Source organism: Mustela nivalis (genome assembly GCF_964662115.1).
Source record: "Mustela nivalis genome assembly, chromosome: Y".
NCBI lineage: Eukaryota > Metazoa > Chordata > Mammalia > Carnivora > Mustelidae > Mustela > Mustela nivalis.
In genome coordinates, this window is record NC_139041.1 from 18353606 (window position 1) to 18367109 (window position 13504).

Below are 13504 nucleotides of genomic sequence, written 5' to 3' on the forward strand. Positions count from 1 at the left end.
TGAACGAAGGAATTCTAAGAAACTTAGAGGAGGATGCCGAAACATTTTATGGGGTAACCATATGGGGTTAAATGCATGCATTTCCAAAATTTAAAAACACTGGAAAAGAAAGCCAACTAAAAGGACAACTTAAGGAATAAGATGAAGAAAAACCGAACTCCAAAGTTAACAGAGAAATTGAAATCAGACATGTGATTATCAAAATAAAGGAAATACAAACAAGCCTATAGGAAAAAAATCAGGAGATCTCACACTTGAGTTTTTACAACATGAACAAACCGCAGAAGCCATTACTGGGATAAAACAAGGAGACAAGCACACAGCTGCAAGTATGAAACCACATGACAACTGGTAGCAAGGAACAAAGAATAACCAAAAAGGCATATCCACACATTTATGCTAGCAAATCCAAGAACTGAGAGAAAAGGATAAATTCCCAGACACATAGAAACTTCCAAGATTAGATCAGGAAACCTACAAAATCTCAGCTCTCTAGTAGTGACGGAAGCATTTGAAGCAGTACTCCAACCCCTGCCAACACACAGAAGGCCAGGTCAAGTCATTTGCTTGGGCCACGCTTCTAGGTATTTAGTGAAGGCATTGTCATGTCCTCTCATCAAATCCAGAGATGGAAGAGGCGGGTAAACTCTAATTCACAAGGAAAAAGACCCAATTCAAAGAAGGACATTTTAGGCAACCCACCCATGTCATTTCAATAAGGAAAGATAATAAACAATATAATTCTTTTCTTTTCTCCCTGTGACTTCCTTTGATTTTGAGAGGGTCGCATTGTTTTCCTGTGAATTGATGTTGTTGTTGTTGCTGTTCTGTTGAGAAAGCCTGCCTATCATCCATCATCCGTTTTTGACAGAGTATTCACGGATGCTTTAGTTGCATGGACGTACTGGTGCTCCTCCGAATATATGCCACAACTCCTGACCAACCATTAAGCAGTTCTCTTTTCGGTAACCCTCAGCAGGATTCTCAGAGTCCTGAGTCACTCCTGGTGGGTCTCCTTCTCTGATTTCTGGCCCTTCATTATTCCCTTCCTTTACTAGGGCCAAGCTATTCCTCCCGAGGCACATATTGTGGGAAGCCATATGATATTTCCCTTTGTCTGCTTGCTTTTCCATTTCCCAACACCAGGGCATGGGAAATTCATATCAAGGCAAGGTCCAGGGATTCATTCACTTCGACGGCAGAGGAATACTGTGGTGCCGAAATGGACCCAAACTTCCTGATCCACTAGTCCTTGCAAGGGCATTGAGGCTCACTCCAATGGTCTGCTGGAATGGGCCTTGTATGCCGTCGGTATACGGCGTCCCTTTCCTTCTGACTAAATAACTTGTTCCACATGTCTATACCCATTACCACAACAAGTACAGTAAACTACTAATGACAACGGGTTTGGTCTAGGCCTCTTCATTGAGAGTTAGCTCTGATGCAGAAGGTCACTCTCCTCGAAGACTTTACAAAGGTATTTAAGGGAAAGGCAGGTAGACAGAGGCCTCATCCCTTAACCTCAGGTTTCAGAACACAAGGAGACGAGGCCACAGATGGCACCATATATCGATGCCCTCACCTTTTACCTCGGACAGGGAATTTCCGTACCTTCGTCATCACTGACCCATAGGCAAAAGACTCTGACAAAGTATACGGACTCACCCACAGGACTACAAACACAACAGAGAGCTGCTCATACCCGTGAGGCCTCACCTTTCTTGAGTTATCTAGAAATTGTAATGGAAAAGGACACCTGCCGTCTCCGGGGATATGTTGGCCTAAAGGAAGGTATACTTAATGTTATTTTCCTTCCTCTATGTCTACAGAAAGGGGAAGTTGGACATTAACCCAAAAGACATCCTGAGTTCTTGAACAGGTTCAGAGGGCTCTTGTTCTGTCCTTCCCGGGGCTTCCTACTTAAAGCCATAGGACACCAAGGTCATGGGAGAGGGACAGCGGCTTCAGTGAAGCCAGCTTCTGTGATGTCACAAAGCATTGAGGCCATAGCAACCACTCCTCATCAACCCAGGCCTGATCACTACACTTGATTGGAGTAGTCATGGGTGGGCCCAGAGGACCCCAAGCCGTACAAAATCGCTGGAGCCGCCTGGGTCTCTCACCAAGGCCATTTGCGAAGCAAGTTGGTGTCACCTTCTCCAAGGCCCAATTCGTAGTGTTTGGTCGTGAGTGTCAGCACCAGCCCTCTGGACCTCGGAGAAAGGCAAGGATCCCTCATTCCATCTTAGCCACGACAGGCCAAGAAACTAACAGACCGCAAGCAAATCCTCAGGGGAGGAAAACTAAGCCCTGCGTAAGGGTGAGACCCTCCCACCAAATCACGGAGCATCTCAACAGGAAAAGGGCCACGCAAGGGAAGCTCCAAGTGAACACCTGCAACCGTGCCAAAGACTTGTCTGGAGTCTTCCACAGCAAGCACACGAGTACCTCGAGCGTCTCCAGAAACGGTGCCAACAAGGCCTCCCAATCTTCCTAAAAGACCATGCATCCAAGGCACACTATACACCCTAGAACCTTAGGTCCAGGACGGACTCATGTTCTTGGAGTCCACAGGAGCCAACGGAGAGCATGTTGGAAGAGACCCATAGCCCAAGTGAAGCCATCTGAATGACTTCTGTGCCCGTTTCAGGAAGACAACTTGTATGTGCAAAAGGACGCATTGAAGAGGATTCGAATGTGGAAGAACCTTGAGCACTCCCTCAAGGTGGAGCAGCTACCCTCTGTGGAACTGCATGGAGATGTGGCAGCACAGGCCTCCCTTCACCCTCTCATGACCATCCCCCAAATGGTTACATGCGATAAGCAAACAGTGCCTCTTGAGGAAGATGGGCATGTTCCAATGGAGCCCCGAGAGGATGCACAATGTGTTAAGAAGGGGTCAGTACAGCACGACAGACAGCGGATGCTGCAGGTTGGTGAGGAGGTCCAGGAAGGCAAAGAACAGGAGAATGAACAAGGGAGCTCCGAGCAAAGGTCGGGCATTTTAAGATGGTGGGAGGTTCTCTGTACCTGGCTGCCCTCCATAGCCACCTGGGTCCATATTCAATAAAACATCCTTTGGCCCCAGTCAATTATCTTGCACCGTTTTTGTCTTTGTTATCTTATCCAATGAGCACAGGCACGTTTGGACAGAGAGGCAGAGAGATCCCAATCAGGGGGTGGAGCTGGAGAGGGAGAAGCTTACTTGCCCCTGAGAAGAGACCCTGAGAACAGAGTCAATGCCAAGGCCCTGGAATCATGAGTTGATCTGATGGGCGCCTCTGAACTGATGGACACAACCCGGGACCCAACCATTGACTTCTTAATACCTCCTGATTCTAGACAGAACCGCTGATCTGTAATTGTTCAGAAATGAGGGGATAAGGATTTTGACTTGGCTGGTGTTGCTTGAGCTATCCGGCCTGCTTCGAGAGCTGGTATAGCTTTTCCTCTTGAAGTCAGTGATTGGGCTATGGACAAACTATTCTCCGATGCCTATTTGCCTAAAGAGAATACCTCCATGCCTAGATTTTCCAGGGGGAATGGCACTATGTCTTTAGGTATTCCGCTTTTGTGGAAGGTGTTGGGAGTCCTCTGTGCCTCTGATTCTGGACCACTTTCTCTGCTCCCAGATGAGGGTCCTTTTCAGCCCCGAGTTCTCCAATTTTGGATCAGCCCTCTTTGCATTCTCTCACTCTAACTTCACCTAAAAGTGGCACCTCTTTTATTTCCTTAGAGATTCCCTAAACTCACTATCATGTTCCTTCATTCTGCCTTCTCTCTTAGAATTTGCGTCCTTATTTTCTAGGCTTGTTCTTCCTTGTTCCAATTGGATCCTCCACTTCTACCATGTTCCCGAAATTGACATCCAGTCTCCTGCCAATCTTCTCTTCAGGAGTTCTTTAGGTGCTTTTATCCTTATCATTTTTATCTCTGTGGTTCGAGACTCTCTGATATCTCCTATGTTTTCTGATGTACAGCGAGTATCCAGGCCACTGCTTTCCAACCCGCATCGGGCGTGTTCTATGTAGAGGTTTCACTCTGACTGCCTAGTCGTAATCACTCCTTCTTCCATTACCTGGGAATCAATTGATTCTTCCATCTTTGCATTGGATCTAAGTCTCTGTCACATCTCTTTATTTGTTAAACTCATTCTGTTATCTAACGTGAGGGTAATTTATTTAGGAGGAAGTGATCCGTGAGTGACCCAAGGCTGGCCCTTAAGATTTGTTGAGTGCGTGCGTGTGTGTGTTTGTGAGTGTGTATGTGGCATGCATGGCACCTGCTGTTTGTGTTGTGGCTGACCTTGTCCTGGAGAATAGTCATTTGCAGTAGCTCTCCTTTCTGGCCGTTTGTTGTTTTTAGGGTCCAGGCTCAATATGCTGAGGTTTACCTTGGTGGGCTTGGTGTGCCTGTGCAAGGAGAAACTCCCCCAACTCAACTGAACGCAGGCCTGCAGAATGCTGTGTTCAGAAGAGAACATGAGGTCAAAACTTTCTTCTCATGCCCTATGGGAGAGACTGTTCACCTTGGACTAAGCATCTTGGACTGAGGAAGGAGGTCCTTCAAGTGATCCACTCTTGGGATTTCGTGTTGGCTGACTAGGCAGCCTCTGTCCTCACATATTGGGAGGCCAGTAGCTCTGTCTTGATGCTGCTGTTGCGAGAGCCCAAAATTTATTATGTCCACATTGTGTCATCTCCACGAACACTGCCTTTCACAGAATCACTCCCAGCACTCATCATCTTCCCACTGCGTCTCTTGGTATTGTCTCTCTCTGATCATTGTCTCCAGGCTGTCTGCTCCTGGTCGCTGGTTGGTGTCATATGCAGGAAAAAGATGGAGTTCTTTCAAGTCGATGTCTGCCAAGCCTGCTGATAGGAAAACTTCAGCCCTCAACACTTGTGTTGTCAAGTACTCGTGCCCTTCAGACCCTCTGCGTGTCACAGTCAACGGCACTGGGAAACAGGTTCCTTCTGCGTTCCCAGTGTGCCCTGCTCTCCTGTGCTTTGGGCCTCTGCATGGGCTCCAGCACTCTGATCCACGAACCAACCAAATCTCCCCTGAGCCATGTCTCCAACCTTCTCCCATCATCTCTGCAACTTCCGTTCTCTTTCACTGTGGAGTTTAACTCTTAGAATTCAGGTCAATTTCCACCCCACTGCAATTGTTGTGGTCATTTCCTGATGCCTTCATGGATGAAGATGCATGAGGTTATTAGACACTACTGCCATCTCACTGTCTTCCATGTCACCACAATTCGTACTGAACCATAAGCAAGAAGGAATTCTTCCACTTGTCTCTTATGGCAGTTTTGCGGAGAGCATTGGGCTTTGTCACATCTATCATTCTCAGAAAGACTACAAACAGACGATTTCACTAACTCATGACAGTCAAGAAACCTACGAAAAAGTAAGGGTATTGGGACGAACAGTATGACTCTAATGAGGAATTCAAAGGGTGGTGTTTGTTGGAAGGCCGTTGTGTGAGAACACGGATTCCTTGAAGAGGACAACTGATGACATTCCTTGAAGGAGATTTCCTGAAACTGATGGATTGTGAGATATTAAGGCATGTCAAATTGAATTGCTACCCACAAGAGACCGAATTCCATTCTCTCGTATTTTAATAATAATTGTGATGTGAAACACACACACACCACACAACATTAACACATGCACACACACATGACACACACACAAAGATAAGACATGAAAAGGAAGGGGAGGAAGCGAGGAATCCTACCAATGAAGCAACCCCCCAAAATACCATATAGGTGAAAGGCAAATAGAATCCAAGTGAGAAGCCAAACGAAATGAGAAAGTCACTATTACCTATCAATAATACATTCATTAATCATGTCTAAAGTCTCCCGTCAAACCAACAGTTTGTAAGAGTGGTTGAAATTCCAAATAAAAAAAATAATAATTAGAAAACATCCATAAGAAAACAGCAAATATTAAACAAGCTCGTCCTTCTGTTGCTCATAGGAGATTTCCTTCGAGTATAAAGATACTCATAGCTTGCAAGAGAAGAAATGGGAAGACGTGAGTTATGTTTTACCCAAGGAGAGGATAGCCAAAGTGTTTGTGGCTAAGTCAGCGAGAGTGATTTTTATGCCTTCGAGAGACAAAAGCTAATCAGAAGGTGTTTTGTCTTGACGGAGCATCAAAACAACAGAAACCTGGAAGAATTGCCAACATATACACCACGAACAAGGGTGTATCTAAACGTTGGAAGCCTATAAACACACTGGAACGGAGATGGTGACTTTTATCCAATACTGTTGGCAACTATGATATCCACGTTAAGCACAGGTCAGATCATCTGCATGGGAAGGTGCTAAGGAATAACAGACGTCCACATGGGCATTCGAGACCATCTGAACTTTGGGGATCCATGAGTAAGATTGCGTCTCTGAGGACAATAAGATATGCTCTTCCAAGCGACAGACCTAACTTTGTCTATCGCAGGTCATGAGCTCGAGTCCAAATCCAGTCGTAATACATGGAAGAGAGGTCAAAACCTATCCTGTGCAATTATGATCACGAAGTTATGAAACAAAAGATATCACTTTCAAATTGTAAATACAGCCAGACTCTAAAAGTGGAAAACACAACACACTCACGAACTACAATGAATGCAAGAAAGAAAATCCAAAGGAAAAGCAGAAAGAGCCATGAACGAAGGAATTCTAAGAAACTTAGAGGAGGATGCCGAAACATTTTATGGGGTAACCATATGGGGTTAAATGCATGCATTTCCAAAATTTAAAAACACTGGAAAAGAAAGCCAACTAAAAGGACAACTTAAGGAATAAGATGAAGAAAAACCGAACTCCAAAGTTAACAGAGAAATTGAAATCAGACATGTGATTATCAAAATAAAGGAAATACAAACAAACCAATAGGAAAAAAAATCAGGAGATCTCACACTTGAGTTTTTACAACATGAACAAACCGCAGAAGCCATTACTGGGATAAAACAGGGAGACAAGCACACAGCTGCAAGTATGAAACCACATGACAACTGGTAGCAAGGAACAAAGAATAACCAAAAAGGCATATCCACACATTTATGCTAGCAAATCCAAGAACTGAGAGAAAAGGATAAATTCCCAGACACATAGAAACTTCCAAGATTAGATCAGGAAACCTACAAAATCTCAGCTCTCTAGTAGTGACGGAAGCATTTGAAGCAGTACTCCAACCCCTGCCAACACACAGAAGGCCAGGTCAAGTCATTTGCTTGGGCCACGCTTCTAGGTATTTAGTGAAGGCATTGTCATGTCCTCTCATCAAATCCAGAGATGGAAGAGGCGGGTAAACTCTAATTCACAAGGATAAAGACCCAATTCAAAGAAGGACATTTTCGGCAACCCACCCATGTCATTTCAATAAGGAAAGATAATAAACAATATAATTCTTTTCTTTTCTCCCTGTGACTTCCTTTGATTTTGAGAGGGTCGCATTGTTTTCCTGTGAATTGATGTTGTTGTTGTTGCTGTTCTGTTGAGAAAGCCTGCCTATCATCCATCATCCGTTTTTGACAGAGTATTCACGGATGCTTTAGTTGCATGGACGTACTGGTGCTCCTCCGAATATATGCCACAACTCCTGACCAACCATTAAGCAGTTCTCTTTTCGGTAACCCTCAGCAGGATTCTCAGAGTCCTGAGTCACTCCTGGTGGGTCTCCTTCTCTGATTTCTGGCCCTTCATTATTCCCTTCCTTTACTAGGGCCAAGCTATTCCTCCCGAGGCACATATTGTGGGAAGCCATATGATATTTCCCTTTGTCTGCTTGCTTTTCCATTTCCCAACACCAGGGCATGGGAAATTCATATCAAGGCAAGGTCCAGGGATTCATTCACTTCGACGGCAGAGGAATACTGTGGTGCCGAAATGGACCCAAACTTCCTGATCCACTAGTCCTTGCAAGGGCATTGAGGCTCACTCCAATGGTCTGCTGGAATGGGCCTTGTATGCCGTCGGTATACGGCGTCCCTTTCCTTCTGACTAAATAACTTGTTCCACATGTCTATACCCATTACCACAACAAGTACAGTAAACTACTAATGACAACGGGTTTGGTCCAGGCCTCTTCATTGAGAGTTAGCTCTGATGCAGAAGGTCACTCTCCTCGAAGACTTTACAAAGGTATTTAAGGGAAAGGCAGGTAGACAGAGGCCTCATCCCTTAACCTCAGGTTTCAGAACACAAGGAGACGAGGCCACAGATGGCACCATATATCGATGCCCTCACCTTTTACCTCGGACAGGGAATTTCCGTACCTTCGTCATCACTGACCCATAGGCAAAAGACTCTGACAAAGTATACGGACTCACCCACAGGACTACAAACACAACAGAGAGCTGCTCATACCCGTGAGGCCTCACCTTTCTTGAGTTATCTAGAAATTGTAATGGAAAAGGACACCTGCCGTCTCCGGGGATATGTTGGCCTAAAGGAAGGTATACTTAATGTTATTTTCCTTCCTCTATGTCTACAGAAAGGGGAAGTTGGACATTAACCCAAAAGACATCCTGAGTTCTTGAACAGGTTCAGAGGGCTCTTGTTCTGTCCTTCCCGGGGCTTCCTACTTAAAGCCATAGGACAGCAAGGTCATGGGAGAGGGACAGCGGCTTCAGTGAAGCCAGCTTCTGTGATGTCACAAAGCATTGAGGCCATAGCAACCACTCCTCATCAACCCAGGCCTGATCACTACACTTGATTGGAGTAGTCATGGGTGGGCCCAGAGGACCCCAAGCCGTACAAAATCGCTGGAGCCGCCTGGGTCTCTCACCAAGGCCGTTTGCGAAGCAAGTTGGTGTCACCTTCTCCAAGGCCCAATTCGTAGTGTTTGGTCGTGAGTGTCAGCACCAGCCCTCTGGACCTCGGAGAAAGGCAAGGATCCCTCATTCCATCTTAGCCACGACAGGCCAAGAAACTAACAGACCGCAAGCAAATCCTCAGGGGAGGAAAACTGAGCCCTGCGTAAGGGTGAGACCCTCCCACCAAATCACGGAGCATCTCAACAGGAAAAGGGCCACGCAAGGGAAGCTCCAAGTGAACACCTGCAACCGTGCCAAAGACTTGTCTGGAGTCTTCCACAGCAAGCACACGAGTACCTCGCGCGTCTCCAGAAACGGTGCCAACAAGGCCTCCCAATCTTCCTAAAAGACCATGCATCCAAGGCACACTATACACCCTAGAACCTTAGGTCCAGGACGGACTCATGTTCTTGGAGTCCACAGGAGCCAACGGAGAGCATGTTGGAAGAGACCCATAGCCCAAGTGAAGCCATCTGAATGACTTCTGTGCCCGTTTCAGGAAGACAACTTGTATGTGCAAAAGGACGCATTGAAGAGGATTCGAATGTGGAAGAACCTTGAGCACTCCCTCAAGGTGGAGCAGCTATCCTCTGTGGAACTGCATGGAGATGTGGCAGCACAGGCCTCCCTTCACCCTCTCATGACCATCCCCCAAATGGTTACATGCGATAAGCAAACAGTGCCTCTTGAGGAAGATGGGCATGTTCCAATGGAGCCCCGAGAGGATGCACAATGTGTTAACAAGGGGTCAGTACAGCACGACAGACAGCGGATGCTGCAGGTTGGTGAGGAGGTCCAGGAAGGCAAAGAACAGGAGAATGAACAAGGGAGCTCCGAGCAAAGGTCGGGCATTTTAAGATGGTGGGAGGTTCTCTGTACCTGGCTGCCCTCCATAGCCACCTGGGTCCATATTCAATAAAACATCCTTTGGCCCCAGTCAATTATCTTGCACCGTTTTTGTCTTTGTTATCTTATCCAATGAGCACAGGCACGTTTGGACAGAGAGGCAGAGAGATCCCAATCAGGGGGTGGAGCTGGAGAGGGAGAAGCTTACTTGCCCCTGAGAAGAGACCCTGAGAACAGAGTCAATGCCAAGGCCCTGGAATCATGAGTTGATCTGATGGGCGCCTCTGAACTGATGGACACAACCCGGGACCCAACCATTGACTTCTTAATACCTCCTGATTCTAGACAGAACCGCTGATCTGTAATTGTTCAGAAATGAGGGGATAAGGATTTTGACTTGGCTGGTGTTGCTTGAGCTATCCGGCCTGCTTCGAGAGCTGGTATAGCTTTTCCTCTTGAAGTCAGTGATTGGGCTATGGACAAACTATTCTCCGATGCCTATTTGCCTAAAGAGAATACCTCCATGCCTAGATTTTCCAGGGGGAATGGCACTATGTCTTTAGGTATTCCGCTTTTGTGGAAGGTGTTGGGAGTCCTCTGTGCCTCTGATTCTGGACCACTTTCTCTGCCCCCAGATGAGGGTCCTTTTCAGCCCCGAGTTCTCCAATTTTGGATCAGCCCTCTTTGCATTCTCTCACTCTAACTTCACCTAAAAGTGGCACCTCTTTTATTTCCTTAGAGATTCCCTAAACTCACTATCATGTTCCTTCATTTTGCCTTCTCTCTTAGAATTTGCGTCCTTATTTTCTAGGCTTGTTCTTCCTTGTTCCAATTGGATCCTCCACTTCTACCATGTTCCCGAAATTGACATCCAGTCTCCTGCCAATCTTCTCTTCAGGAGTTCTTTAGGTGCTTTTATCCTTATCATTTTTATCTCTGTGGTTCGAGACTCTCTGATATCTCCTATGTTTTCTGATGTACAGCGAGTATCCAGGCCACTGCTTTCCAACCCGCATCGGGCGTGTTCTATGTAGAGGTTTCACTCTGACTGCCTAGTCGTAATCACTCCTTCTTCCATTACCTGGGAATCAATTGATTCTTCCATCTTTGCATTGGATCTAAGTCTCTGTCACATCTCTTTATTTGTTAAACTCATTCTGTTATCTAACGTGAGGGTAATTTATTTAGGAGGAAGTGATCCGTGAGTGACCCAGGGCTGGCCCTTAAGATTTGTTGAGTGCGTGCGTGTGTGTGTTTGTGAGTGTGTATGTGGCATGCATGGCACCTGCTGTTTGTGTTGTGGCTGACCTTGTCCTGGAGAATAGTCATTTGCAGTAGCTCTCCTTTCTGGCCGTTTGTTGTTTTTAGGGTCCAGGCTCAATATGCTGAGGTTTACCTTGGTGGGCTTGGTGTGCCTGTGAAAGGAGAAACTCCCCCAACTCAACTGAACGCAGGCCTGCAGAATGCTGTGTTCAGAAGAGAACATGAGGTCAAAACTTTCTTCTCATGCCCTATGGGAGAGACTGTTCACCTTGGACTAAGCATCTTGGACTGAGGAAGGAGGTCCTTCAAGTGATCCACTCTTGGGATTTCGTGTTGGCTGACTAGGCAGCCTCTGTCCTCACATATTGGGAGGCCAGTAGCTCTGTCTTGATGCTGCTGTTGCGAGAGCCCAAAATTTATTATGTCCACATTGTGTCATCTCCACGAACACTGCCTTTCACAGAATCACTCCCAGCACTCATCATCTTCCCACTGCGTCTCTTGGTATTGTCTCTCTCTGATCATTGTCTCCAGGCTGTCTGCTCCTGGTCGCTTGTTGGTGTCATATGCAGGAAAAAGATGGAGTTCTTTCAAGTCGATGTCTGCCAAGCCTGCTGATAGGAAAACTTCAGCCCTCAACACTTGTGTTGTCAAGTACTCGTGCCCTTCAGACCCTCTGCGTGTCACAGTCAAGGGCACTGGGAAACAGGTTCCTTCTGCGTTCCCAGTGTGCCCTGCTCTCCTGTGCTTTGGTCCTCTGCATGGGCTCCAGCCCTCTGATCCACGAACCAACCAAATCTCCCCTGAGCCATGTCTCCAACCTTCTCCCATCATCTCTGCAACTTCCGTTCTCTTTCACTGTGGAGTTTAACTCTTAGAATTCAGGTCAATTTCCACCCCACTGCAATTGTTGTGGTCATTTCCTGATGCCTTCATGGATGAAGATGCATGAGGTTATTAGACACTACTGCCATCTCACTGTCTTCCATGTCACCACAATTCGTACTGAACCATAAGCAAGAAGGAATTCTTCCACTTGCCTCTTATGGCAGTTTTGCGGAGAGCATTGGGCTTTGTCACATCTATCATTCTCAGAAAGACAACAAACAGACGATTTCACTAACTCACGACAGTCAAGAAACCTACGAAAAAGTAAGGGTATTGGGACGAACAGTATGACTCTAACGAGGAATTCAAAGGGTGGTGTTTGTTGGAAGGCCGTTGTGTGAGAACACGGATTCCTTGAAGAGGACAACTGATGACATTCCTTGAAGGAGATTTCCTGAATCTGATGGATTGTGAGATATTAAGGCATGTCAAATTGAATTGCTACCCACAAGAGACCGAATTCCATTCTCTCGTATTTTAATAATAATTGTGATGTGAAACACACACACACCACACAACATTAACACATGCACACACACATGACACACACACAAAGATAAGACATGAAAAGGAAGGGGAGGAAGCGAGGAATCCTACCAATGAAGCAACCCCCCAAAATACCATATAGGTGAAAGGCAAATAGAATCCAAGTGAGAAGCCAAACGAAATGAGAAAGTCACTATTACCTATCAATAATACATTCATTAATCATGTCTAAAGTCTCCCGTCAAACCAACAGTTTGTAAGAGTGGTTGAAATTCCAAATAAAAAAAATAATAATTAGGAAACATCCATAAGAAAACAGCAAATATTAAACAAGCTCGTCCTTCTGTTGCTCATAGGAGATTTCCTTCGAGTATAAAGATACTCATAGCTTGCAAGTGAAGAAATGGGAAGACGTAAGTTATGTTTTTCCCAAGGAGAGGATAGCCAAAGTGTTTGTGGCTAAGTCAGCGAGAGTGATTTTTATGCCTTCGAGAGACAAAAGCTAATCAGAAGGTGTTTTGTCTTGACGGAGCATCAAAACAACAGAAACCTGGAAGAATTGCCAACATATACACCACGAACAAGGGTGTATCTAAACGTTGGAAGCCTATAAACACACTGGAACGGAGATGGTGACTTTTATCCAATACTGTTGGCAACTATGATATCCACGTTAAGCACAGGTCAGATCATCTGCATGGGAAGGTGCTAAGGAATAACAGACGTCCACATGGGCATTCGATACCATCTGAACTTTGGGGATCCATGAGTAAGATTGCGTCTCTGAGGACAATAAGATATGCTCTTCCAAGCGACAGACCTAACTTTGTCTATCGCAGGTCATGAGCTCGAGTCCAAATCCAGTCGTAATACATGGAAGAGAGGTCAAAACCTATCCTGTGCAATTATGATCACGAAGTTATGAAACAAAAGATATCACTTTCAAATTGTAAATACAGCCAGACTCTAAAAGTGGAAAACACAACACACTCACGAACTACAATGAATGCAAGAAAGAAAATCCAAAGGAAAAGCAGAAAGAGCCATGAACGAAGGAATTCTAAGAAACTTAGAGGAGGATGCCGAAACATTTTATGGGGTAACCATATGGGGTTAAATGCATGCATTTCCAAAATTTAAAAACACTGGAAAAGAAAGCCAACTAAAAGGACAACTTAAGGAATAAGAT